General features: G+C 46.9%; 9 pseudogenes; all 9 read left to right on the forward strand.

The window, feature by feature from the left end:
* Positions 1 to 11,730: 11,730 nt before the first annotated feature.
* LOC143949529 (5S ribosomal RNA) lies at positions 11,731 to 11,849 on the forward strand (annotated as a pseudogene).
* Positions 11,850 to 12,465: 616 nt separating this feature from the next.
* LOC143949718 (5S ribosomal RNA) lies at positions 12,466 to 12,584 on the forward strand (annotated as a pseudogene).
* A 3,416-nt stretch (positions 12,585 to 16,000) lies between these two features.
* LOC143947838 (5S ribosomal RNA) lies at positions 16,001 to 16,119 on the forward strand (annotated as a pseudogene).
* A 103-nt stretch (positions 16,120 to 16,222) lies between these two features.
* LOC143949292 (5S ribosomal RNA) lies at positions 16,223 to 16,341 on the forward strand (annotated as a pseudogene).
* Positions 16,342 to 16,762: 421 nt separating this feature from the next.
* On the forward strand, positions 16,763 to 16,881 carry LOC143946797 (5S ribosomal RNA; annotated as a pseudogene).
* An 8,646-nt stretch (positions 16,882 to 25,527) lies between these two features.
* Positions 25,528 to 25,646, forward strand: LOC143948513 (5S ribosomal RNA; annotated as a pseudogene).
* A 321-nt stretch (positions 25,647 to 25,967) lies between these two features.
* On the forward strand, positions 25,968 to 26,086 carry LOC143949221 (5S ribosomal RNA; annotated as a pseudogene).
* A 320-nt stretch (positions 26,087 to 26,406) lies between these two features.
* On the forward strand, positions 26,407 to 26,525 carry LOC143946959 (5S ribosomal RNA; annotated as a pseudogene).
* Positions 26,526 to 26,845: 320 nt separating this feature from the next.
* On the forward strand, positions 26,846 to 26,964 carry LOC143948405 (5S ribosomal RNA; annotated as a pseudogene).
* The last annotated feature ends 169 nt before the right edge of the window (positions 26,965 to 27,133 follow it).

Genomic DNA, 27,133 nt, shown 5'->3' on the forward strand with positions numbered 1-27,133 from the left:
TGGAGGAGGCTCTCATTAAGGTGCCAGAATAGAGACCTAGGTGAGGGGTAGGGAGCGAGGAGCAAGAGGCAGAAGTATCAACCGATGGCGAAAGGGGACATTAAAGTCCCCACCTAATATCAATTGGCCCTCCCGAAAGTCACATAATCTGTGCAGGGTAGTTCTGAGGAACGTGTCTTGGTGATCATTGGGAGCGTACACAGTGGCAAATGTAAAAAGGCGCTCTCCAATGTGGCCCCTAAGAAAAAGATATTGGCCCCCAGGGTCCACCAGAGAATCCTGGAGAACCCAGGGGAGCCTGCTAGAGATCAGAATGGAGAGGAGGGGTTAGTAGAGTGGTAGACCTTAGGGAAGGATCTCGACCATAGAAAGGGGAGGCTAGTATTTTTAAAATGTGTTTCTTGTATAAAGGCCACATCAGTACAGGATGTGTTCAGTTCTCACAGGAGGATCCACCATTTTTCAGGGGAGTTCAGTCCCTTAACGTTTAGAGAGGTGACCTTGACTGAGTCTCCCATCACTCCTCGGGGAAGGGGAGGGGGACGTCAGAGAAAAGCAAAGAAAGTTGAACCAAGGTAGGTTTTGGGTAGGTAATGCATGGCGGGAACTAAGGGGGAGAAAGGAAGGGCAAATGGAAGGAAAGGTAAAGGGAAAAAGAGGCCGGGCACCTCAACCCCAGGGGGAGAGGGAAATTAAGGGTTGTCCGCACTCAACAGTACAGGAAGGGTATACTAAAACAGCACAATTATGCTATAGCGCTTACCAGATGTACACTGGGTTTAAAGCGCTGTCCTACTTGGGTTATTGGGTAGACAGGTCGGAGAGGGAGCCCCCGAATCCTAGTCCCCCCAGTCCCGGCAGTGGTAAATGTCACGTCTGATACCGGTATGCAAATAAAAGACAATCAGTAACATCAAAGAAACAAAAAACAATAGTATAACCAAAACAGAGGTAGAGCATATAACTGTCAGCACTGAGGGGTCTCCTCGGCTCACCCTAAACATAGGCATGCACGAGGGAGCCCGTCACAACAGAAAAGGCATCACAGAATGGGATCCACCACCCCCGTCCCATACCCCTAAAGTACATGCAGTCCCCGAACAAATGCATTTCTCCCTTTGGCAGATTGTCCTCTCCTTACCCCCTCTCCCCGTCCACGCCCCGGGGGGAAAATGGGCAGGGAAGGGGGGAAAGGGGGAGTGGAAGGGGGAAAGGGGGAGTGTAAGGGGGAAAGGGGGAGGGAAAGGAGGGAAGGGAAGGGTGGTAAGGGAGGGAAGGGAGGGGGAAACAGAGGAGAGGGGACAAACATGCAGAAATGTCAAGTCCTTTAGCGCACTCCCACCAGCAAACACCCGGACCCCATAAATTTCAACTCCTCCCCTCCATGGTCACCACATCAAGATGAAAGAGGAGCAGCCCTGGTCGGTGCATGGAAAATCCGGCAGGCAAGGGGCTAGGGCCACCATCCCTCCATCCAATGGGAGACTTCACCCGAGCAGCAGTCCTGGGGCCCGCCAATTAGTGTCTCTCCTGCATCGCCATCGGGGGCTGTGTAGAGCATCCAGAGGGAGGCTGGGACCGCCCAAACAGTAAGGGGTAAATCCTCCAGGGGGGTCCAGAGTCACCCTGGAGGGAAGCAGTGTCTCGTACCAATAGGCTCAATAAATAAGTCATCCAGGGTCCCCGAAAGCTGCAGAAGGCAATGTCGGCAAAGAGTAGGTGGGAGCCAGAGGGGGGGACAAGGGGCGCATCCAGGGGGAGGGGACACATATGCGGGAATGTCAAGCCCTTCCAGTACAGCGCATTAGGTATCACTCAGACCCCCCAAAGTGCAACTCCCCCATCTAAGGTGAATACTCCAGAAGGGAAGATGAGCCGCCCTGGTCTGTACATGAAAGAACCTGCTGCCAAGGGGTTGGGGCCATCATCCCTTCCTCCAATGGGAGATGCCACCGGAATGACAGCCCCGTGTCCTGTCAAGTGGTGCCCCTCTGACAATGTCGTTGTGGTATATGTGGAGCATCCAGGGAGAGGCAGGGACCACCCACACAGTGAGGGGTAAAGCCTCCAAGGGGGACCGGTGTCAGACAGGAGGATAGCGGTGTCTTGTACAAGTTGGTTAATTAGACAAGTCATCCAGTGTGTTCCTGTGAGCAGCGGAAAGAAAGGTCAGTAAGGATTATGAAAGGGTGGGGGCCAGGGAGTGCATAAAACTGCCACCAGATGACCGGGGCAGAGAGGGCAAGGGGATGAAACTCAGATCTGGTAGGTGGGGGCGGGGGTGAGGAGTGTCCCTCATATTACTCACGTTGGCCATACCTTGAAGCTGAGCGCTCTGCATACCCAGGACGTTCTTCTGTATAATCTAGCCTATCTGTATACATTAGCCTGTCTTTTGTACACATTAGTCGGTCCTCTGTATACACTAGTTTGTCTGTATACACTAGTGTATACAGATAAGCTAGATTATACAGAAGAACGTCCTGGGTATGCAGAGATGGAGGCTAGGGTATACAGAGAGAGAGGCTAGAGTATGCATACTTGCTAGTGTATACAGACGGACTAGTGTATACAGTAGACCGGCTAGTTTATATAGGGAGGCTAATGTGTGCAAAAGACAGGCTAGTGTATACAAATAGGCTAGATTATAGAGAAGAACATCTTGGGTATGCAGAGAGAGAGGCTGGGTTACACAGAGAGGCTGGTGTATGCAGACTTGCTAGTGTATACAGACGGACTAGTGTATAGAGAGGCTTGGGTATACAGAGAGCTAATGTATAAAGAGCAGCTAGTGTATACAAAAGGCATCCAAGGGTATACAGAGAGACTCGTGTATGCAGAAGACCGGCTAGTTTATACAGAGAGGCTAAAGTGTACAAAACACAGGCTAGATTATACAGAAGAATGTCCTGGGTATGCAGAGATGGAGGCTAGGGTATACAGAGAGAGAGACTGCGTTACACAGAGAGGCAGGAGTATGCAGACTTGCTAGTGTATACAGATGGACTAGTGTATACAGTAGACCGGCTAGTTTATACAGAGAGGCTAATGTGTACAAAAGACAGGCTAGTGTATACAGATAGGCTAGATTATACATAAGAAGGTCCTGGTTATGCAAGAGATGGAGGCTAGGGTATGCAGAGAGAGAGGCTTGGTTACACAGACTTGCTAATGTATACAGACGGACTAGTGTATACAGAGGACCGGCTAGTTTATATAGAGAGGCTAATGTGTACAAAAGACAGGCTAGTTTATACAGATAGGCTAGATTATACAAAAGAACGTCCTGGGTATGCAGAGATGGAGGCTAGGGTATACAGAGAGAGAGTGAGGCTGGGTTACACAGAGCGGCAGTAGTATGCAGACTTGCTAGGGTATACAGAGAGAGAGGCTAGAGTATGCATACTTGCTAGTGTATACAGGCGGACTAGTGTATACAGAAGACCGGTTAGTTTATACAGAGAGGCAAATGTGTACAAAAGACAGGCTAGTGTATACAAATAGGCTAGATTATAGAGAAGAACGTCCTGGGTATGCAGAGATGGATGGCTAGTGTATACAGATAGGCTAGATTATACAGAAGAACGTCCTGGGTATGCAGAGATGGAGGCTAAGGTATACAGAGAGAGAGGCTAGAGTACGCATACTTGCTAGTGTATACAGATGGACTAGTGTATACAGAGGACCGGCTAGTTTATACAGAGAGGCTAATGTGTACAAAAGACAGGCTAGTGTATAAAAATAGGCTAGATTATAGAGAAGAACGTCCTGGGTATGCAGAGAGAGAAGTTGGGTTACAAAGAGAGGCTAGTGTATGCAGACTTGCTAGTGTATACCGGTGGACTAGTGTATACAGAGAGGCTTGGGTATACAGAGAGCTAATGTATAAAGCGATGCTAGTGTATACCGACGGACTAGTGTATACAGAGGACCGGCTAGTTTATACAGAGAGGTTAATGTGTACAAAAGACAGGCTACTTTATACAGATAGGCTAGATTATACAGAAAAACGTCCTGGGTATGCAGAGATGGAGGCTAGGGTATACAGAGAGAGAGAGCGAGGCTGGGTTACACAGAGAGGCAGGAGTATGCAGACTTGCTAGTGTATACAGATGGACTAGTGTATACAGTAGACCGGCTAGTTTACACAGAGAGGCTAATGTGTACAAAAGACAGGCTAGTGTATACAGATAGGCTAGATTATACAGAAGAAGGTCCTGGTTTATGCAAGAGATGGAGGCTAGGGTATGCAGAGAGAGAGGCTTGGTTACACAGACTTGCTAGTGTATACAGACGGACTAGTGTATACAGAGGACCGGCTAGTTTATACAGAGAGGCTAATGTGTACAAAAGACAGGCTAGTGTATACAGATAGGCTAGATTATACAGAAGAACGTCCTGGGTATGCAGAGATGGAGGCTAGGGTATACAGAGAGAGAGGCTAGAGTATGCATACTTGCTAGTGTATACAGGCGGACTAGTGTATACAGAAGACCGGTTAGTTTATACAGAGAGGCAAATGTGTACAAAAGACAGGCTAGTGTATACAGATAGGCTAGATTATACAGATAGGCTAGATTATACAGAAGAACGTCCTGGGTATGCAGAGATGGAGGCTAAGGTATACAGAGAGAGAGGCTAGAGTACGCATACTTGCTAGTGTATACAGATGGACTAGTGTATACAGAGGACCGGCTAGTTTATACAGAGAGGCTAATGTGTACAAAAGACAGGCTAGTGTATACAAATAGGCTAGATTATAGAGACGAACGTCCTGGGTATGCAGAGATGGAGGCTGGGTTACACAGAGAGGCTAGTGTATGCAAGCTTGCTAGTGTATACAGACGGACTAGTGTATACAGTAGACCAGCTAGTTTATACAGGGAGGCTAATGTCTACAGAAGACCGGCTAGTGTATACACATAGGCTAGATTATAGAGAAGAACGTCCTGGGTATGCAGAGATGGAGGCTAAGGTATACAGAGAGAGAAGTTGAGTTGCAAAGAGAGGCTAGTGTATGCAGACTTGCTAGTGTATACCGGTGGACTAGTGTATACAGAGAGGCTTGGGTATACAGAGAGCTAATGTATAAAGAGATGCTAGTGTATACAAAAGACAACCAAGAGTAGACAGTGAGGCTCGTGTATACAGAAGACCGGCTACAGAGAAGCTAATTTGTACAAAAGACAGGCTAGTGTATACAGATAGGCTAGATTATACAGAGGAAGGTCCTGGGTATGCAGAGATGTAGGCTAGGGAATCCAGAGACTGTGTTACACAGAGAGGCTAGAGTATGCAGAAGACCGGCTATTTTTTTTTACAGATAGGCTTGTGTATACAGAAGACAGTCTGGGGAATTCAGTGAGGCTAGTGTATGCAGAGAGGCTGGGACACCGAGACTATTGTAAAAAGAAGGCAGGCTAGTGTATATAGATTACGGGCACCTGTATACAGAAGACAGAGAGGCTAGTCTATATTGAGTGGCTGGTGTACACAGAGAGATTAATGTATACAGAAAAGCTAGCGTGTAAAGAAGACAGGACTTTATTTTTTGCTAATGCAACTACTTTTGAAACATATAAAGTGCTTTTTTCATATTTTGGTGCTGTTAAAAAGTGGTGTGTTGTCAGTGGTGATATCAATGTGACAGTTAATGTGGAGAACTACAACTATTCAAAATAGAGCAAAAGAGTGCTAAGTTTATTTTGTTAAGTCATTGACTGATAGACGTTAAGTAATTGGCCGTTATTGGTTTGGCAGTACATGGTTTATTTTGATTTAAGATAGTTTTATTCTCTACTTATAGCCGAGTTTTAGACGACTTTATTATTAGCATTATTCGCATTATTCATATATATTATGCAGAGTGTAAGTATTGCAGTGAGACGATATTGCTTTTAAAAGATTTGTATTATTATACATAGCATTGTTAGCAGACCAATAGGACAATTTACATGGCTTAATATTGCAGAGCGTAATTTATCAGGAAAGAGATCCAAAGCGTTAGTTGCAGTAGCTTCATAAAACTGAGAAATCGTTGCATTACTCTAAATTTAAAATATGTTCCGGTTGCACTGAAAAGACGATATTAGATGAGTGATCTACACATTTCGTTTACTATTTCACTATACCGGCTAAATGTTAATATGTTAATATGTGCTGCGTGTAAGGTAGAAATTAGATGGTTTAGTGTGAGCTGGTTTACCAGGATTTAGAGATAGTAATCTGTTTATACTAGTATATAAATATAGCAAAATAACTATAACGGGTTTAAGTGGAAATACACGAAATAACAGCAACAACGTGTGTAGGTTTTTATCAATCAAGTTCATTACGTGTCTTTAATCATGTAGTGATATTGGAGCACAAGGATGAGCAAGCATAATAACTAACAGAGGATGACATGGCAAAAAGACAAACTGCATTAGAAATGTGAATATGAATTAGAGTTGAAATGCCAATCTCCACGGCTACGTACAGCAAAGTGTGAGCTAAGCAGCTAAATATTCTGCAATAGCAGAGATTAAGTATTGCAGTCGAAATGAGATCGGAAGCGTTAGTTGCAGTAGCTCCAAAATGACTGAGAAATCATTTCATTACTCTAAATGTAAAAGTTATCCCGGTAGCACAGAGTGGACTGATATTAGATGAGTGATCGTTCTAGTACAAATTCAGTTTCCTATAGCAGAGAGATACCAGCTAAATGTGAGACGAGCAATTAAACTGTTCACGGTAGCTTTGCATTACTCTTAAATATCAGCAACGACTAGGTTTCTATCGGATGAGAAAGTATAATAACTGGCAAAGTATGACATGGCAAAGAGACAAATTGCATTAGAGATGTGAGATGGACATGAAATGTCAATCCCCATTGGTTACTTACATGTAAACGCGGCTACATACAGCAAAGTGTGAGCTAAGCAGCTAAAGGGTATTTAAGAGTAAATTGACGTAGCTTGAAAATTCCAACGTGTAAATCGTTCCATTAAATATGTTACGCACGAAGACGGCTTACACTGACTGTTTTCCGTTTCCATTGGTCATCGGCATAATGTATCAGTAACCATGAACATTAATAGTGATAGACAGCTTACATTAGGATGTATGCATGATGTGAATGTAAAATGAATGTAAAATAGTTGCATTATGTGTTATTAATGTAATCAAACTGTATTGCTATGCTTTGCTACTGCAACCACTTCTCAATCAAGTCCCACTGCTTTTCTCACTTTTTGCCGCTGTTAAAAAATGTGTTGCAAGTGTTATGTGTTACAAATGGTTATCAGTGTGACAGTTAATGTGGAGAAGAAGTATAACAAAATAGAGTCAGAAAGAGAATCCTATTGCATAGAGGTAGCGAGAGATGGTTGCATTAATCTTAATGTGCAGTGTGTAAAAGGTTTTAAAAAGATGGTTTTGTGTGACTTTTGCTTTAACGTAAAATTAGCTGTAGACATTATAATTTGTTACAATGATTTAGAGATAGTAATTTCTATAAAATAATAATAATAAGTATAGCAAAACAAATTAGGAAAATTTTGAGGCAGTATGTATAGTCGAGATATAGTGAATACACAAAAGGGATCAAGGGATAGTAGCAAAGTCAAGGGATAAATGCAAAGGTACTCTATTTAACAGTAAATTGACGTAGCTTGCAAATTCCAACGTGTAAATCGTTCCATTAATTTTGCTGCGCACGAAGACGGCTTACACTGACTGTTTTCCGTTTCCACTGGAAAGAGAATCCTATTGCATAGAGGTAGCGAGAGATGGTTGCATTACTCTTAATTTTGCTTTAACGTAAAATTAGCTGTAGACATTATAACTATGGTTAGGTTTTACAATGATTTAGAGTTAGTAATCTCTATAATATAATAATAATAAGTATAGCAAAACAAATTAGGAAAATATTGAGGCAGTATATATAGGTCGAGATAAAGTGAATACACAAAAGGGATCAAGGGATAGTTGCAAAGTCAAGGGATAAATGCAAAGGTACATTATTTAAGAGTAAATTGACGTAGTTTGCAAATTCCAACGTGTAAATCGTTCCATTAATTTTGTTACGCACGAAGACGGCTTACACTGACTGTTTTCCGTTTCCACTGGAAAGAGAATCCTATTGCATAGAGGTAGCGAGAGATGGTTGCATATGGCAGAAAGACGGCTTACACTGCTTTTCTCACATTTTGCTGCGGTAAAAAGAAATGTTTTGTCACTGTGTTTTAACTGTGACAGATAAGGTGGAGAAAAAGAAGTAATACAGAAAATAGAGTCAAACAGTGGAAACTTTATTTGTCATGACAGCTGATACTTGGTTGAGCAATAAAACTGTTTTATTTAGATGTAAGACTAGTTTTATTCTCTACATATAGGGTTTTCAGAGAGTTGTATAATATAGGCGACCAATAGGACATTTAAATGGCTTAATATTGTAGGGAGGAAGTATCGCTGTTCAAAGGTAAGAGATTGAAAGCTTAGCTTGAAAATGGCCGAGAAATAGTTGCGTTAGTCTAAATTTAAAGGATATGCCGGTACCAATGAGAAAGCTTATATTAGACTAGTTGATGTTTGCATTACACAATCCTATTATTATTATTATTATTATTATTATTAAGATCCAAGTGCAGAGAGATACTCAGTTAATGTCAGAGATACTCGGTCAATGTCAGAAAAGCAATAAAACTGTTTACATCGCTAGAGAGCGATATTTACATTACTCTTAGTATGTGCAGCATGTCTGGTAGCAAATGGATGGTTTTGTGAACATTTTGCATTAAGGTACAACTCATCGAAGTGAATAGATTTAAGCGGATTTTGAGATAGTACTCTCCATTTCTAATAAGAAATATAGAAAAATAAGTCAGGATGGTGTGTCAGGACTGTCACATACTCACAGTCCCGTTACAAATATGCAAAATAGAGCAAAAGAGTACATGGTTTATTTTGATGTATGATAGTTTTATTGCATGCTTGATGTGGATGATTAAAATCGTGTAGTGATCTATATTTAGCATAAGAATGAAAAGGCATAACATGGCAATGAGACAAACTCCATTAGAGATGTGAGCTAGATGAAATGATGAAATGTCACTGTATGCCCCAGATTGTCTTCTGTTATCACTTAGCCTACCCTCTAAATTCACTAGCCTTCTCTATATACACCAGCATGTTTACACTAGCCGGTCTTCTGCATACAATAGCCTGTCTTCGATATACACTAGCCTATGTTCTGAATACACTAGCCCGTCTTCTGTATACATTAGTCTCTCTGTATAAACTAGCATCTCTGTATACCCCAAACTGTCTTCTGTAAAAACTTGTCTCTCTTTATAGCCTGTCTAGCCTTTCTTCTGTACACACTAGCTTCTCTGTATACACTAACCAGGCTTCTATATACAATAGCTTCACTCTATGCACTAGCCTCTCTGTATAATCTAGCCTCTCTATATACCCTAGATAGTGTTCTGCATCTCCGTAGTGGTAGCCTCTCCGTAGAAGCCAGCCTTTATTCTGTATTCACTAGCCTTTCTTCTGTATGCTGTAGTCTTCTATATATACTAGCTTCTCTGTACACCCTTGCATCTCTGTAATACACTAAACCCTCTGTATACCACAGCCTGTCTTCTGTATACACTAGACTGTAAACACTAGCTAGAATACACCAGCCTGTCTTCTGTACCCACTAGAATCTCTGTATACACTACCCAGTCTTCTGTATACACTGTCAGATTGGATGTATACCCAAGCCTGTCTTCTGTATACACTAGTCTCTCTATATGCACTGTCCTATCTGTATACACTCGACCCTCTCTATACACTAACCTCTCTATATACACTAACATCTTTGTATATACTAGCCTCTCTTTAAATTAGCCTCTCTGTGTACCCCAGCCTCATTGTTTACTCTAGCATCTCTGTATACTCAAGCCTATCTGCGTACACGAGTCTGTATTCTGTATTCACTAGCCTGTATTCACTAGCCTTATATATACTAGCTTCTCGCTTCTCTGTACACCCTTGCATCTCTGTACACTAGACTCTCTGAATACACTAAACCCTCAGTATACCACAGCCTGTCTTCTGTATACATTAGACTGTAAAAACTAGCTAGAATACACCAGCCTGTCTTCTTTACCCAATAGACTCTCTGTATGCACTACCCAGTCTTCTGTATACACTGTCAGATTTGATGTATACCCAAGCCTGTCTTCTGTATACACTAGTTTCTCTATATGCACTGTCCTTTCTGTATACTCTCGACCCTCTCTATACATTAACCTCTCTATATACACTAACATCTTTGTATATCTCTCTTTAAATTAGCCTCCTTGTGTACCCCAGCCTCACTGTTTACTCTAGCATCTCTGTATACTCAAGCCTATCTACATACACGAGTCTTCTGTATTGTGTATTAACTAGCCTTTCTTCTGTATGCTGTAGTCTTCTATATATACCAGCTTCTCTGTACACCCTTGCATCTCTGTAAACACTGTGTAAACTAGCCAGTCTTATGTATACACTCGCCGACTGTATACACTAGACTCTCTGAATACACTAAACTCTCTGTATACCACAGCCTGTCTTCTGTATACACTAGACTGTAAAAACTAGCTAGAATACACCAGCCTGTCTTCTGTACCCACTAGACTCTCTGTATACACTACCCAGTCTTCTGTATAGAATGTCAGCTTTCATGTATACCCTTTCTGTATACACTAGCTTCTCTATATGCACTGTCCTTTCTGTATACACTCGACTCTCTCTATACACTAACCTCTCTATATACACTAACATCTTTGTATTTGTCTTTAAACTAGCCTCTCTGTGTACCCCAGCCTCACTGTTTACTCTAGCATCTCTGTATACTCAAGCCTATCTACATACACGAAACCTGTATTCTGTATTCACTAGCCTTTCTTCTGTATGCTGTAGTCTTCTATATATACCAGCTTCTCTGTACACCCTAGCACTGTAACAGTACTAGGTTCCTGTATTACAGAAACAGAACACCAGCAATAAGGTGTATACTGTGCAGGAGGCACACAACACCGACTCTAACTTCTGCACTGCAGATGCATGTATTGCAGAAATTGAACACCAGTAATAAAGGGTAGCTTCAGGTGTGTACTGTGCAGGAGGCACATAACACCCATTGTAACAGTGCTAGGTTCCCAAGCAGTAAAGACCCTGTCCCTGCCTATCATGCTGGCGGCCTTATATAGTGTGGGGTGTGTACTAAACCCCCCTGAGCTATAATTGGCCACAGGAATCCTGCCTGTGGTGAATTGTGGCTCTCCTCACACAGGATGTCACATCTGTTCTTATTATATAGAACCTATTATGCTCCTCGTAAACTTTTTCAGTTTGGCCGAACGGCCGGACGCAAGTTGCCCCCGGTGCGGGAACATGGGGGGAGACATGATGCACATGTTTTGGAGATGCCCGAAGTTGATCCGCTACTGGACAGAGGTGACAGGAACCATTGATCGGGTGGTTGGAACCTCCACCAGGATGGGGGCGAAGTATTGTCTCCTGGGATTAGTTGAAGGAGTTGGAAACTCGGGAAGTAGCCAGATGGCAGTTCTGAGATGCCTATTTCAGGCAAGGAAACTGATTGCCCAACCCTGCTTAGCCTCCAATGTTGGCAATGACTTGGTTTTTTTCGCTTGTTTCCCAAGATGACCATGTTGGCGTTTGTCAAGATGGTTGAGAGTGCCCGAAGAGATCGCCTATGGCCCCATCACCTTGAAAGTGCCTGATCTTGTCTGATCTCGGAGGCTAAGCATTGTCGGGCCTGATTAGTAACTGGATGGGAGACCAACTGGGAATACCAGGTGCCGTAGGATTCTTTTTATGTTGTTGGCGTTGACATGGGTTTTTTTTTCCGCTTGTTTCCCAAGGTGATCATCTTGGCATTTGTCAAGAGGGCTGAGAGAGCCCAAAGAAATCTCCTACGGCCACATCCCCCTGAAAGCGCCCGATCTCATCTGATCTCAGAGGCTAAGCAGGGTCCGGCCTAGATAGTATTAAAGGTGCCGTAGGAATCTTTTTATATTGTTGGCTTTGACCTGTTTTTCTTTCGCTTGTTTCCCAAGGTGACCATTTTAGCATCAGTCAAGAGTTTTGAGTATGTCCCAAAGCGTTCGCCTGAGGTCACATCACCCTGAAAGCGCCCGATCTCAGAGGCTAAGCAGGGTCTGGGTCAGATGGGAGACCGCCAGGGTCTATGTTGTTGGCGTTGACCTTTTTTTTTTCACTTGTTTCCCAAGATAACCATCTTGGTATTTGTCAAGAGGGTTGAGAGTGTCTAAATAGAACACCTATGGCCACATCACCCTGAAAGCGCACAATCTCATCTGATCTCAGAGGCCTAGCAGTGTACGGCCTGGTTAATACCTGTATGGGAGACCATCTGTGAATACCAGGTGCCCAACAAGAGGGTTGAGAGTGCCCAAAGAGATCATCTACGGCCCCATCACCCTGAAAGCGCCCAATCTCATCTGATCTCAGAGGCTAAACAGTGTCGGGCCTGGTTAGTACCTGGATGGGAGACTGCCTGGAAATACCAGGTGCCATAGGCTTCTTTTTTTGTTGTTGGTTTGAACTGTTTTTTTCGCTTGTTTCTCAAGGCGACCATCTTGGCGTTTGTCAAGAGGGTTGGGCGTGTCTTGAAGAGAACGCTTACGGCCACATCACCCTAAAAGCACCCGATCTTGTCTGATTTCAGAGGCTTAGCAGCATCAGGCCTGGTTAGTACCTGAACGGGAGACTGCCTGGGAAGACCAGGTGACATAGAAGGATCTGGCCTGGTTAGTGTCTTGATTGGGAGATCGCCTGGGAATTCCGGATGCCGTAGGATTCTTTTTATGTTGTTGGCTTTGACCTGTTTTTTTTCCCTTGTTTCCCAAGGTGACCATCTTGGCATTTGTCAAGAGGGTTGAGAGTGCACAAAGAAATTGCCTATGGGCACAACACCCTGAAAGCGCCCAATCTCGTTTGGTCTCAGAGGCTAAGCAGGGTTGGGCCTGGTTTGTACCTGGATGAGAGACCTCCTGGGTTCTCCAGATGCCGCAGGCTTCTTTTTATGTTGTTGGCGTTGACTTGTTTTTTTTGTTTGTTTCCCAAAGTGGCCATCTTGGCGTTTGTCAAGAGGGTTGAGCGTACATTTGATCTCAGAGGCTAAGCAGGGTTGGGACATGGTTAGTACCTGGATGGGAGACCACCTGGGATTTCTCGATGCCATAGGCTTTAGTTTTAAGTTGTTGGCATTGACTTATTTTTTTATTTTTATTATTCTTTTATTAAGTAGAACAACATAAATATAACAGTCAACCATACAGCATGACCCAGGGTCACAATTACATGCTAACAAAAAATAGGCAGCCAAATATTTCTGGGTTCTCAGAGGGGAGTCCTACAGTTTCATGCAGAAAATAGAGAAACCCCACCTCCGACATGTAGTACAGTATAACTAGTGCAGCTCCGTTCGGACAAATGTAATCATGGAGAACAACTGGGACCACAGCGAGCCAGCTTATCATGACCTACGTGAACTAGAGTAAAATATGAGCCGGTCATGTCCAGAACCCTGGGGTTCTTCTGGGTCCCGAAGGCTAGTAAGGAGACAAGGCATAGTCAAAAGGGAGGACGGGGGAAGAAGAGAGTGCAAAGACGGAGAGAGAGGAGGTGGGGGGATGGCGACGGGGAAAAAAAGAAAAATAAAGACAAAAAGGGAGGGGGGGAATGCCACCCAGGGCAGACATGGCCTACGTAGGTAAACGTTAGATGTTCAGTCGTTTTCTGGGACGGAGGCACTGCTCACCTCCCGAATGTAGTCTCGAGTACCAGTGAAATACCTCCAGGGCCTCCATGTAACACTAAATGCCTCTTCAGTGTTGTGAAGGGTGGCGGTCAATTCTTCCATCCGGAGAATATGATTGACTTTGGAATACCACAGCACCTTGGATGGGGGCTGAGGCTGCCTCCACAGTGCGGGAATGCAGGCCCGGGCAGCATTCAGGAGTTGCATTGTGAGGGTTTTTTTGTATTTTCGAACAGGCTGTTCGGTCAAGTGTAGAAGGCACGCTACTGGGAACCCAAAAGTTCCTCAAGGTCGGGCATGCCCAGAAAAGGTGTCCCATGGTCCCCATATCTGAATTTCACCTCCAACAAACATCCGGGATCGATCTATCCATTTTATTCAGAAGGTATGGGACTCTATACCAGCGTGAGACTATCTTGTATCCTGATTCTTGATATTGGTTTGCGATGGAAGCTTTATGTACTAAGGTCAGGATCTTCCCTATCTGTTGTGGGGTAAATGTGATGCCTAAGTCCCTCTCCCATTTGTGGATAAATGGTGGGGGTCGACTCCTCCTCCTGACTACTCAATAGGTTGTACAGGAGGGAGAGGGTGTGTCGCACAGGTTCCCTTTTGTGACAGATGGATTCATAGGGTGTCAGGTCTCTAGGAGTGTAGAAGGCCCTTTGTATGGCCAGAAGAAAGTGACAAAGTTTATAAGCACTAAACAAGTCAAGCGGAGGGTCAGAAAGCTCGGCGACAGTTTGCGTGGTCGGGAGCCCTCCCATGGGCCACACCTCTCCCAGATGCTGTTTCCCCACCACTGTCAACTGTCGCAGTTTCTTGTTGGTAAATCCCGGTGGGAAGTCTGGATTACCTATAACCGGAGTCATTGGTGATGGCAGGGGAGCAATGTGTGTGCAGCGGAACAACCTCCGCACAACAGCCAACCTAGCTCCCACTACGGGGTGACCTCTGAGGTCTTTTGGTAGGGAGGACACGAGCCACGGGGAGGTCAATAGGGGAATGGATCCATCCTCAATCTCCATCTCCATCCACTGCTTGTGTGGGCCATTACAATGCCAATCAACGACTCTCGCTAGCAGAGTCACTCTGTAGTATTGTCTGAGATCTGGGAGACCCAGACCCCCCTTGTCCTTTGGTCTGGCAAGCAATTGCAAACGGGCTTTGGGCAGTTTGCGCGCCCAAATAAAGTCCCGGAGCAGCACCTGCAGTTGTCTGAAAAAAATTGGGGGTAACCGGATCGGTAATGTCTGGAACATGTATAAGATCCGAGGGAGGGCCATCATTTTGAATGCATTACAGCGCCCGAACCAGGTCAGTGTTAAAGCATGCCAGTTTCCCAAATCAGATTTCAGTCTATCCAGGAGAGGGACAAAATTAAGCAGGTACAATTGCGCTAAATCCACTGCGATGTTAACGTATAGATTTTTCAGCCCAGTAGAATGGAAAAGAGGTGCGGAGCCTCTTGGCCTCACCATCCGGGACCGATATATTCAATACAGCCGACTTGGCGCAATTGTTTTTATAGTTTGATAGGCTGCCGTGTCGCTGTAGAGACGCAAGTATTTTGGGAAGCAAAATGTGTGGATTGGAGACGGAAAAAATTAGATCGTCAGCGTACGCCGCAATTTTGTGGTGTGCCGAGGGTTTGGATATGCCAGTAATATTCGGGTCATTCCAAACGTGACACATAAGTGGTTCCAGTGTCAGAATTAAAATTAGGGGAGACAGAGACCACCCCTGCCTCGTCCCATTAGTGATGGGGAAAGAGTCCGAGCACCACTCGGTCACCCGTACCGCTGCCGATGGCGTGGAGTAAAGCGACATTACCCAGCTCATCATGTTGGGGCCAAGACCTATATGTTCCAGGGTGGCCTGCATAAAGTGCCAAGGTGACCATCTTGGCGTTTGTCAAGAGGGTTGAAAGTGCCTGAAGAGATTGCCTACGGGCACATCACCCTGAAAGCACCCGATCTCGTTTGATGTTGGAGGCTAATAGAGTCGGGCCTTGTTAGTACCTGGATGGGAGACCGCCTGGGAATACCAGGTGTTGTAGACTTCTTTTTATGTTGTTGGCGTTGACCTGTTTTTTTTTCGCTTATTTCCCAAAGTGACCATCTTGGTGTTTGTCAAGAGGGTTGAGAGTGCCTGAAGAGATTGCCTGAAGAGATTGCCTATGGCCACATCACTCTGAAAGCACCCAATCTCATCTGATCTTGGAGGCTAAGAAGAGTCGGGCCTGGCTAGTACCTGGATGGGAGACCACCTGGGATTACCAGTTATTGTAGGCTTCTTTTTATGTTGTTGGCGTTGATTCGTTTTCTTTTTTTTGCTTGTTTCCCAAGGTGACCATCTTGGCATTTGTCAAGAGGGTTGAGAGTGCCCAAAGAGATCGCTTACAGCAGCATCACCCTGAAAGAGCCCAATCTCGTCTGATCTCGGATGCTAAACAGTGTCGGGCCTGGTTAGTACCTGGATGGGAGACCGCCTGGGAATACCAGGTGCCATAGGCTTCTGTTTTTTTTGTTTTTTTATTTAGTAGTATGCGACATACAATGCAAAGGCAACTTCACAGAATGTGTGATACAAATAGTTATAAACAAACGATCATATTGCATGGATATCAGAGCCAATGGTAACATCTTTTTTTTGCTTATTTCCCAAGGTGACCATCTTGGCATTTGTCAAGAGGGTTGAGAGTGCCCAAAGAGATCGCTTACAGCAGCATCACCCTGAAAGAGCCCTATCTCTTCTCTTTTCTGAGGCTAAGAAGGGTTGGGCCTAGTTAGTACCTGGATGGGAGATGGCGTTGGAATACCAGGTGCCGTATTCTTCTTTTTATGTTGTTGACATTGACCTGTTTTTTTTTTCACTTGTTTCCCAAGGTGACCATCTTGGCATTTGTCAAGAGGGTTGAGAGTGCCCGAAGAGATCACCTACGGCCCCATCACCCTGAAAGCGCCCAATCTCGTCTGATCTCGGATGCTAAACAGTGTTGGGCCTGGTTAGTACCTGGATGGGAGACCGCCTGGGAATACCAGGTGCCATAGGCTTCTGTTTTTTTTGTTTTTTTATTTAGTAGTATGCGACATACAATGCAAAGGCAACTTCACAGAATGTGTGATACAAATAGTTATAAACAAACGATCATATTGCATGGATATCAGAGCCAATGGTAAGAAGTCTGAGGAGAATAGCACGTGTACAGCTTTGCGGTCATATCAAGATGAGATTAAAGCTCCATCTCGTTGGGATCCTCTACCACTTAAAATATTATTGATACTAGCCCTGCTACCCTCGAAGAGTTTAGATATCCATAGATAGGGGAAGAGTATTGTGTAGTAGTCAAATGGGGTCGGAACATACCATTTTCTTTTCCCTTTTTTGAGTTAAGAAGGGAAATAGTAGAACTGAAAGGAGGGAGAAGGGGAAAGAGAAGATTGGGGAAGGAAATGGCAGAAAAGGAAAAGAAGGGGTAAGGGGGTGTCGTGTGTAGAGTGGATAGGGTGGGGTAGGGTGGGGTCCCCTCCCAGGGAGCAAGAGACGCCCTCAGCTCACCAGCTCATCAGCTGTCCAACGTTTGGAACAGCGATCTCCAACGATCACCATGAGCTTACTATGTCTCGCGGAGGTATTCTTCCGAAAAGCGAAACTGGGTCCAGTAGAACCATCTGTTCCCATGCTCCTCCGTTTTATCCCTCATTGTGGCAGTCAGGTCTTCCATTCGTTCAATATCATTTACCCTTGTGAACCACTGGGTCACCATTGGAGCAGATTGCTCTTTCCACTGACTTGGGATGCAGGCCCTAGCTGCATTGAGGAGATGTTTAAGTAAGGACTTATGATAACGCTTTCTCGACATAGGAGTTAGATTGAGAAGAACTGCTGCGGGATCATTGGCTAAGGAAATGTCTGTGAACTTGTGGATGAGTCTCAGGACAGGCTGCCAGAATGTTTGTAATTTAGGGCTTTCCCAGAAAATGTGGAGAATGGTGCCACATTTGGTCCACAGCGACAGCAGCGGTCAGATTGACCGGGGAATATTTTGGCCAACACCACCGGTGTACGATACCAGCGTGTGATCAGCTTATATGAGATCTCCTGACATTTACTGCAGAGTGACGACTTATGGGCGAAAAAGAGTATTCTGTCCTTCTGTGGTTTGGAGAATGTAGTTTGTAAGTCCCTTTTCCATTTAGCTAGGAAGGGTGGATCCGTGGAGGATTGTGCGTCTGTCAGGATTTGGTAGGACCTAGAGAGGGAACCACGAACTGGGCCATCATCCAGGCAAAGTTCCTCGAAGGGGTGGAATTGTCTAGAGAAGAACGAATGGTTAGGTAGTGATCCGAGGAAATGGATTAGCTGTCTAGCTCTCCAGCTATCCAATGCAACAGGTACTTGCTCTAGCAGTATGGTCCCCATGGGAATCAAGCCCGTGGGTCCAAGAAATAGGGCTGCTCTCAGAAGCCCTTTCGGGGCTTGCCTGGTAAAGGCCTGGTCAGACAGGCCCGGAGGGAATCTAGGATGTCCAATAATTGGGGTCATAGGAGAAGGGAAGTTAGTCAGGTGGGAAAGGTGAAAAAAACTATCCATCTCGGCGAGCGAGGGGCCAATTAACGGGTGAGTAGTCACACAGGGCTCCAATGGCCTCCCCGCCCAAGGCAGACCAGCCAGTGGAACCCGCGCCATCTCCTGCTCTAGCTTGACCCATAGCTTCAGTTCCCCATGCCGGTGTCTTATCACATATGGTCCCCCATCGGATAGTGTCCGCTGTGTACTACGCATTCCGAAAATTGCCGAGCATGAACGGCGCCTGCGCACTGAGTCCAGGTTCTATCCCCACTATCCAAGTGGACATAGAGTAAGAATATAAAAGAGCCGAGCGCAGCGAGGCAAAGCCCGAAGCGTGGCGAGCAAAGCTCGCCTGCAAGGGACCCTCTAATATTCACAACCCTATGTCCGCTTGGATGGTGGGGCTACCACCTCCACTCACCGCGCAGGCGCCGTTCAGCTTTGGAGATTTTCCGAAGCTTCGTCTGCTCCGTACTGTGCATGCGCAGTACGGCGTGGACACTATATCATGGCCGGACAGTATATGGCAGAACACCGGCACCAGTCAACCACCGGTGTCGTGTGCGTCGCTGTGTAATATAGAGCAGGGTCCGGGAAGCCAATACCTCCCCGCAATTTCGGTCGCAATAGCATTGCCCTACCAATACGCTTATGTTTTCCGCGCCAGAGGAACTTGATAAAGATTGAGCGAACCGCATGAAAGAAAGTCTGGGGTATTTTGATAGGTAAGGCTTGTAGTAGATACAGAAGTCGTGGCATCGTGTTCATCTTCAACACATTACAGCGTCCGAACCATGACAGAGCTAGTGGGTCCCATCTTTTAAGGTCCGCTGTAAGCCCATAGGCTTCTTTTTATGTTGTTGGCTTTGACCTGTTTTTTTTGCTTGTTTCTCAAGGCGACCATCTTGGCGTTTGTCAAGAGGGTTGGGCGTGTCTTGAAGAGAACGCTTACGGCCACATCAACCTGAAAGCACCCGATGTCGTCTGATTTCAGAGGCTAAGCAGCGTCAGGCCTGGTTAGTACCTGGATGGGAGACTCCCTGGGAAGACCAGGTGCCATAGAAGGATCTGGTCTGGTTAGTGACTTTTTTTTTTTTTAATTCTTTATTTACGGATTGCAGGTAATACAGAGACAAACTGTAAAAGACATAGATCCCTCAGTTTTCCAGGTTAACAAAAATACATAGTTAATACTTTGTGGGGGACCGGGGGAAACCTAACAACTTATGTCAGCAGCAGCCCCAGCCGTGGCTAGGCCACCACATTATCCCACTCTAATGATCTGGCACCCCAGTGTCTACTTATAAACCAGGGCAGTCCCCGGGGCGATCCCCCTCAAGGCCCAAACTGAGGGGCCTCTAACATCGGTCACCTTCATTCTACTGGTCAAAGAGCTCAGCCGGGACCACCCCGAGGGCCGCCAACCCCTGGCTGGGAAATCGAGGGAACAAAACGAAAAGATCCTTGCAATCACCATGTATTTTAATTATACTTGGGAGTTAGGGGGTAGGGAAAGAGGGGGGAGCAAATGGGCAGGAGAAGGGTATGGGGGTAGAAAGAATGAAAGTTATAGGGGGCTAACAGTGCTACGAGGCAGACGGGGGAGAGAGTGAACCAGGGTGGTATACGAGAAGGGAGAGAAAGAAAGAGGACTCCGATGGGTTCCCACGACCGGACCCTTCCCTCTATACACGTGCCAGAGCCTACAGATAGGATCTGTATGCGTCGGAAAACCTGAACAGGCTCCAAGACAACCAACGAGCAGTGTGCTCTTCCTCCCTGTCGCCTAACGCTGATGTGAGCTGTTCCATACGGTAGATGTCGCAAACTCTTGCAAACCAGTGAGACACCAGTGGAGCGGCCTGCTGTTTCCACATGCTAGGTATACATGCCCTGGCCCCACTCAGAAGATGTTTTAAGAGAGATTTATGGTACTTCTTGCTCGAGAGTGGGGTCAGATTGAGGAAGATCGCAGCTGCGTTGTTCTGGAGATCAATAGCCGTGAGGTCAAAAATGATATTGAGAACCTGTCTCCAGAAATGGGCCAGTTGAGGGCATTCCCAGAAGATATGTAGTAACGTGTCGGCTTGTTCACCGCATCTCCAGCACAAAGGGCTGTGACCGGGAAACATAGCCGCCAGGACAGTGGGGGTCCTGTACCATCGGGTCAAAATTTTATAAGCTATTTCCTGGTATTTACTACATAGGGATGACTTGTGCGCAAAAAGAAGCACGCGGTTCTTCTGGTCTGGCGAGAGCCGGACATGCAGGTCTCGCTCCCATTTTTCCACGAACACCAGGTTACCCTGGGAGAGTTGGTCCAGTAGGATGCGATATGATAGGGAAAGAGACCCTCGGGTCGGTTCCTCTCCTGAGCATACCTCCTCAAACGATGTTAGGGGTCTGCGGAATTCGCCACTGTTTGGCAAAGATTTCAAGAAGTGGGAGAGTTGGGCAAGCTTCCACTGTCCCAGGGCCGTGGTTGCTAACGCCTCGTACATAGTGGAGACCGCTGTCCACGTCCTAGGGCCAAGAAAAGAAGAGGCCCGCACAAGGTCCCGGTCAGGGTCGAGGCGGAAAGACTTTTCCGTCATGCCGGGTTCAAAGCGTGGGTGTCCAATAATAGGAGTCATGGGCGAAGGGAAACTGGGCACGCCCATCAGGGTAAAATATCTGTCTAGCTCTTGTAACGTTGGCTCAATGAGTGGGTGTGACCACGTCGCTCCCGACCAGCCCGGTCCACTCCAGGGCAAACCCTCAAGTGGAAATGGTACGGATTCACGCTCCAGACGAACCCACAGCTTATCCTTCAGGTGTCTGCACCAGTCAACTACTCTGTTCATGTGCACCGCCGTATATTACCATGCCGGATCTGGGAGGCCAATCCCTCCCTTGTCTTTTGGTCTGAGCAGTAATGTTCGGCTGAGTCTTGGAGGCCTGCCCTGCCATACGTATCGAATAAAGATGGAGCGCATGGCTTTAAAAAATGATTGGGGGATTTTTATAGGTAAGGCTTGTAATAGATACAAGAGTCTGGGCATTACATTCATTTTGAGCACATTGCATCTCCCAAACCAAGAGGTCGCCAACTTTGACCACCTCTCTAGATCTACGGCAAAATTTTTTAGAAGCGGCTGGAAATTCAATTGGAAAATCAGATGTGGGTCCGGGGGAACCAGCGACGGGAGGTTTGCCGAAGCTAGGTACTCGTCAATGGCCGCTGTGCCGGCCTGGAGGGCGTCTCCTGAGTCCCGGGGGTGCAAGTTATAAAGGGCTTCATAGAAAGATCGGAAACACTCCGCTATCTCCCGTGAATCATGAAGCTTGGCACCCGAAGGGAAGGTTATGGTTGGAATGAAGGACGCGTTGCCTTGGGCACGCAGGGAGTTCGCTAGGGACCTACTACACTTGTCTCCATATTCATAATACGTCCTGCGGACCCACATGAGTCTGGTTCTAGCCTGAAAGAGAGAGAAATCTCTGATTTGTTCTCTAAGATCTCTCACCTCCACCTCCAGCGCAGCAGTCGGCTGGGATTTGTGTCGTTGTTCACACGCATGCAACTTGGCAATAAGTTTGGAGAGAGCCTCAGTTTTGGCCACTTTGAGTCTATGACCATGTTTAATAAGAATGCCCCTAATGTAGCATTTATGAGCCGCCCATAACATGAGGGGGTTGGAAACAGAATCACGGTTATGATCAAAGTAACTTTCTAATTCCCTAAGCAGGTCTGCGTGGGTCTCAGGGTCCTTCAGGAGAGACTCGTTCAGTCTCCACCAGGACTGACCACGCGACTCCTGTTGTAGCTTCAGCATCAAAGAAATCGGGGCATGGTCAGACAGGGCTATGTGGCCTATCTGAGCGTCTGTGACCGCCGGGATAGCATTGTGGGCGACTAAAAACATATCTATACGTGAGTAAGAACCATGAGCGGTGGAAAAGAACGTATAGTCCCTATCCTGTGGGTGAAGCGTACGCCACACATCGATCAGTCGGTGGGAGTGTAGCAGGTCTCTTATGTGTGAACGCGTTCTCGCAGAAATCGCAAAGGTGCCCGATGATGAGTCTCTGCGGGGGTCCAAGGTGAGGTTAAAGTCCCCCCCAATGATCAAAGTACCCTCCGAGAATGCAGCCAGGGCATCCAAGGATGCTTCTAAGGCCGGCAGCTGGTCCACATTCGGCATGTATAGGTTGGCAAGAGTAAAAGTTTGCGAGTGGAGAGTTCCCTTAATGAAGAGATATCTCCCTTCACTATCGGCTTGGACAGCTAACAGGCGCCACGGCAAGTTTTTAGCAAGAAGAACACACACTCCTCTCGATTTGGAAGTAGGGGACGTGCTGTGGTGGGCCAGGGGGAAGTGCTTACTATAAAGCCGTGGTATTTGGTCTGTCCTGAAATGGGTCTCCTGGAGGAAAACTATTTGGGGCTTCATCCGCCACAATTCTGTTAGGCAGCTGGACCTTTTTTCAGGTACATTCAGCCCTTTCACATTACAGGAAACCAGCTTCAGGGCCATGACGGCAGTGGTACCCGGCCGGCGGTCCCCACCAGAGTCAGTAGTAGATTAAGAGTTCAAGCACAGAGGAAGAGGAGGAGAAAAAGGAAAAGCAGTAACGAAGCGGAGAAGGTCCGGAGTTAGTAGGGAGGAGGAGGGTAGGAGGGGTGGGGATAGATCGGGGAATTGCTAAAGCTCCTATCGGAGAGAACCTGCCGGTTAGGGCAGAGGGGCCTAGTGGGGGAAGAGGTAAGGCACTGCAGAGGGAGGAACTCGTCGGTGCAGTACCCCTCCAGCATCCCATGGTCCATGCAGTCGCAATCGGGCGTGCACGGAGCTTCTTTGGCATCTTAACTACGACATCAAACGCATTATAGAACATCACTGCAGCAGGTATCGGGCAGTTAACAACAGTAGAACAGTGCATAATTAGACCAACATATTAAACTTTTCAACACAGAGTATAGATAACTTTATACCACCCAGGCACCCACCCCTCCCCCCCCCAGAAAAAAAAAAAAGGAAAAAAAAGGGGGGGGGAGGAGGAGAGGGGGAGGGAGCAGAAACGCTGCCCAGGGGCACCCGGGGGCACCACCAGGCAGTCCAAAAACACAAAGAGCGCCGAGACTAGGGCACCTGTAGATAAACAGTAACGAGAATGGTGAACAGTACCGCCAATAACTCAGGGCTTCGTCCAGGAAGCGCAGTGTCCAACTCTGTTCTTCCAATGTCCTTCCTCTCCCCTAGCTGGGGCGCTGGGAACAATGGCCCGTGGCATGGTAAACAACACAAAGCTGGATACTCCAGCCGTCTATGTTGGTAGAGAAAAAGAAAACAAAAAAAAAAGGGTATAACACAGGAATAACGGAAAATTACTGTACTCTCTCAGGGTTCACGATCTTGAGGGGCCTGCGATCTCTGACGTTGGGATCGACGGTGGCGTCTCACTCTCTGTTGCCTGGTTGAGGGGTTGTCCGTCGGGGCCACTGCTCCCTGGGGGACAACAGGAGCCAACCAGTCGGGGACCTGAACCGAAGGCAGGCCCAAAGCCTCCAGAAAGGACGGGACCTCCGAAGGGTGTCGTAGCGCAAGGGGCCTCCCATTTTTGCGCACTATAAGGTGAAACGGATGGCCCCACTTGTATGGAATCCTCCGTTCAGTTAGGTGTTCCAGAAGGGGTCGCAGACAGCGTCTCATCTGGAGGGTCTTGCAGGATACATCTGGCAGAAGGGTGACTTGGGCCCCGTCAAAATCAATGCTGCCTTTGCGCCACGCCGCTTGCAGGACATCCTCCCTAACTGAGTAATTGTGGAGACAGCATAAAACGTCACGTGGCCGGTTCTCTGTGGGGCTCCTGGGGCCCAGGGTCCTGTGGACTCTATCAATGGCTATTACTGTGTCAGCAGCGCGGTCCAGACAGGCGTTAAATATAGCTGTAACTGTGGCTTTGAGGTCTGCCTGGCCAGCGGCTTCGGGCAAGTCTCTGATCCTGATGTTGCGTCTGCGGTTGCGATTCTCAAGGTCATCCACTAGGAGTTGCAACTGTGTGACTCTTTCAGCAAGGGTATCATGTGCGGCTTGCAGGCCAGAAACATCAGTGGTCAGGGAGGTCACATCCGATGCCAGGGTGGTCACCCGCTCGTTCGTAGCCGACACGTCACGTTTGACCCCTGCGATTTCATGTCGCAAGGTCGTTTCAATCCTGGCTGCCATACAGCTAAAGTCTGCTTTAGTGGGAAGGTTTTGGAGTAAAGCTAGGATGGCCTTGTCCCCCAATAATGCCGGTGCTGGTGGCAGCGGTGGGTCCCCCTGTGTGTCTGAGGTAAGAGCAGCCTGGCCATTCGGTCCTGGGATGAGGCTTCCACTGCGGGAGGGTCTCTGGGACAGTTGGGAGTTGTGAGGGAACCAGGGTGGCAGGCCGCTATGGTCCGGGCTGTCAAGCGAGGCCATGGACAGTGAGCGGGGGAGACACGGGGACAAGTCACTAGGCGGGGAGAACGGGGGCATGTCGTGTCCCTGCATAGCAGTCTGCTCACCTTCCCTCTGTACCGCGTGTCCTGGAGCACCGGAGGCCGCGGGCGCCATCTTGGCTGGATCCGGCGTGGAGGCCGGAGGCTGCAGCGGGACCAAGTACCTGTCCATGGCAGCAGCGGCGGACCCCGCTCGGCTGGCTGTGTTCCGCCGAAGCGCGGGGATGTCGGCGATGCCGAAATATGCGACCAGACTGTGGTAAAGGGGTGTGGAGGGGTCACGGACCGGGAGCTCCGGAAAAGAGCGTCCTCACTCCTTCATGCCTAGGTCACGCCCACCCTGGTTAGTGTCTTGATTGGGAGATCGCCTGGGAATACTGGATGCCGTAGGCTTCTTTTTATGTTGTTGGCTTTGACCTGTTTTTTTTAGCTTGTTTCCCAAGGTGACCATCTTGGCCTTTGTCAAGAGGCTTCAGAGTGCCCAAAGAGAGTGCCTACGGCCAAATCACCTATATAGTATCTTATATATAATAACTAAAAATATTATTTATTATTATAGATATAGATATATAGTATAGTGATTTGGCCGTAGGCACTCTCTTTGGGCACTCTGAAGCCTCTTGACAAAGGCCAAGATGGGTTGAGAGTGCCTGAAGAGATTGCCCATGGCCACATCACTCTGAAAGCACCCAATCTCGTCTGATCTTGGAGGCTAAGAAGAGTCAGGCCTGGTTAGTACCTGGATGGGAGACCACCTGGGAATACCAGTTATTGTAGGCTTCTTTTTATGTTGTTGGCGTTGATTCGTTTTTTTTTTTTTGCTTGTTTCCCAAGGTGACCATCTTGGCATTTGACAAGAGGGTTGAGAGTGCCCAAAGAGATCACTTACAGCAGCATCACCCTGAAAGAGCCCTATCTCTTCTCTTCTCTGAGGCTAAGAAGGGTTGGGCCTAGTGGGTACCTGGATGGGAGATGGCGTTGGAATACCAGGTGCCGTATTCTTCTTTTTATGTTGTTGAAATTGACCTGTTTTTTTTCGCTTGTGTCTCAAGGTGACTATCTTGGCATTTGTCAAGAGGGTTGAGAATGCCCAAAGAGATTGCCTATGGGCACATAACCCTGAAAGCGCCCGATCTCCTCTGATCTCAGAAGGTAAACAGGGTTGGGCCTTGCTAGTACCTGGATTGGAGACCACCTGGGAATACTAGGTGCTGTAGGCTTCCTTTTATGTTGTTGGCCTTGACTTGTTTTTTTTTCCACTTGTTTCCCAAGGTGACCATCTTGGCTTTTGTCAAGAGGGTTGAAAGTGCCTGAAGAGATTGCCTACGGGCACATCACCCTGAAAGCACCCGATCTCGTTTGATGTTGGAGCCTAAGAAGAGTCGGGCCTTGTTAGTACTTGGATGGGAAACCGCCTGGGAATACCAGGTGTCGTAGACTTCTTTTTATGTTGTTGGCGTTGACCTGTTTTTTTTTCGCTTGTTTCCCAAAGTGACCATCTTGGTGTTTGTCAAGAGGGTTGAGAGTGCCTGAAGAGTTTGCCTATGGCCACATCACTCTGAAAGCACCCAATCTCGTCTGATCTTGGAGGCTAAGAAGAGTCGGGCCTGGTTAGTACCTGGATGGGAGACCACCAGGGAATACCAGTTATTGTAGGCTTCTTTTTATGTTGTTGGCGTTGATTCGTTTTTTTTTTTTGCTTGTTTCCCAAGGTGACCATCTTGGCATTTGTCAAGAGGGTTGAGAGTGCCCAAAGAGATCGCTTACAGCAGCATCACCCTGAAAGAGCCCTATCTCTTCTCTTCTCTGAGGCTAAGAAGGGTTGGGCCTAGTTAGTACCTGGATGGGAGATGGCGTTGGAATACCAGGTGCCGTATTCTTCTTTTTATGTTGTTGACATTGACCTGTTTTTTATCGCTTGTATCTCAAGGTGACTATCTTGGCATTTGTCAAGAGGGTTGAGAATGCCCAAAGAGATTGCCTATGGGCACATAACCCTGAAAGCACCCGATCTCCTCTGATCTCAGAAGCTAAACAGGGTTGGGCCTTGCTAGTACCTGGATTGGAGACCACCTGGGAATACTAGGTGCTGTAGGCTTCTTTTTATGTTGTTGGCCTTGACCTGTTTTTTTTTTCACTTGTTTCCCAAGGTGACCATCTTGGCGTATGTCAAGAGGGTTGAGAGTGCCCGAAGAGATTACCTATGGCCCCATCACCCTGAAAGCACCCAATCTCGTCTGATCTCGGATGCTAAACAGTACGCTAAA

Source organism: Lithobates pipiens, unplaced genomic scaffold, assembly GCF_037356315.1.
Source record: "Lithobates pipiens isolate NorthernLeopardFrog02 unplaced genomic scaffold, aLitPip1_a1.2 Scaffold_30, whole genome shotgun sequence".
Classification (NCBI taxonomy): Eukaryota; Metazoa; Chordata; class Amphibia; order Anura; family Ranidae; genus Lithobates; species Lithobates pipiens.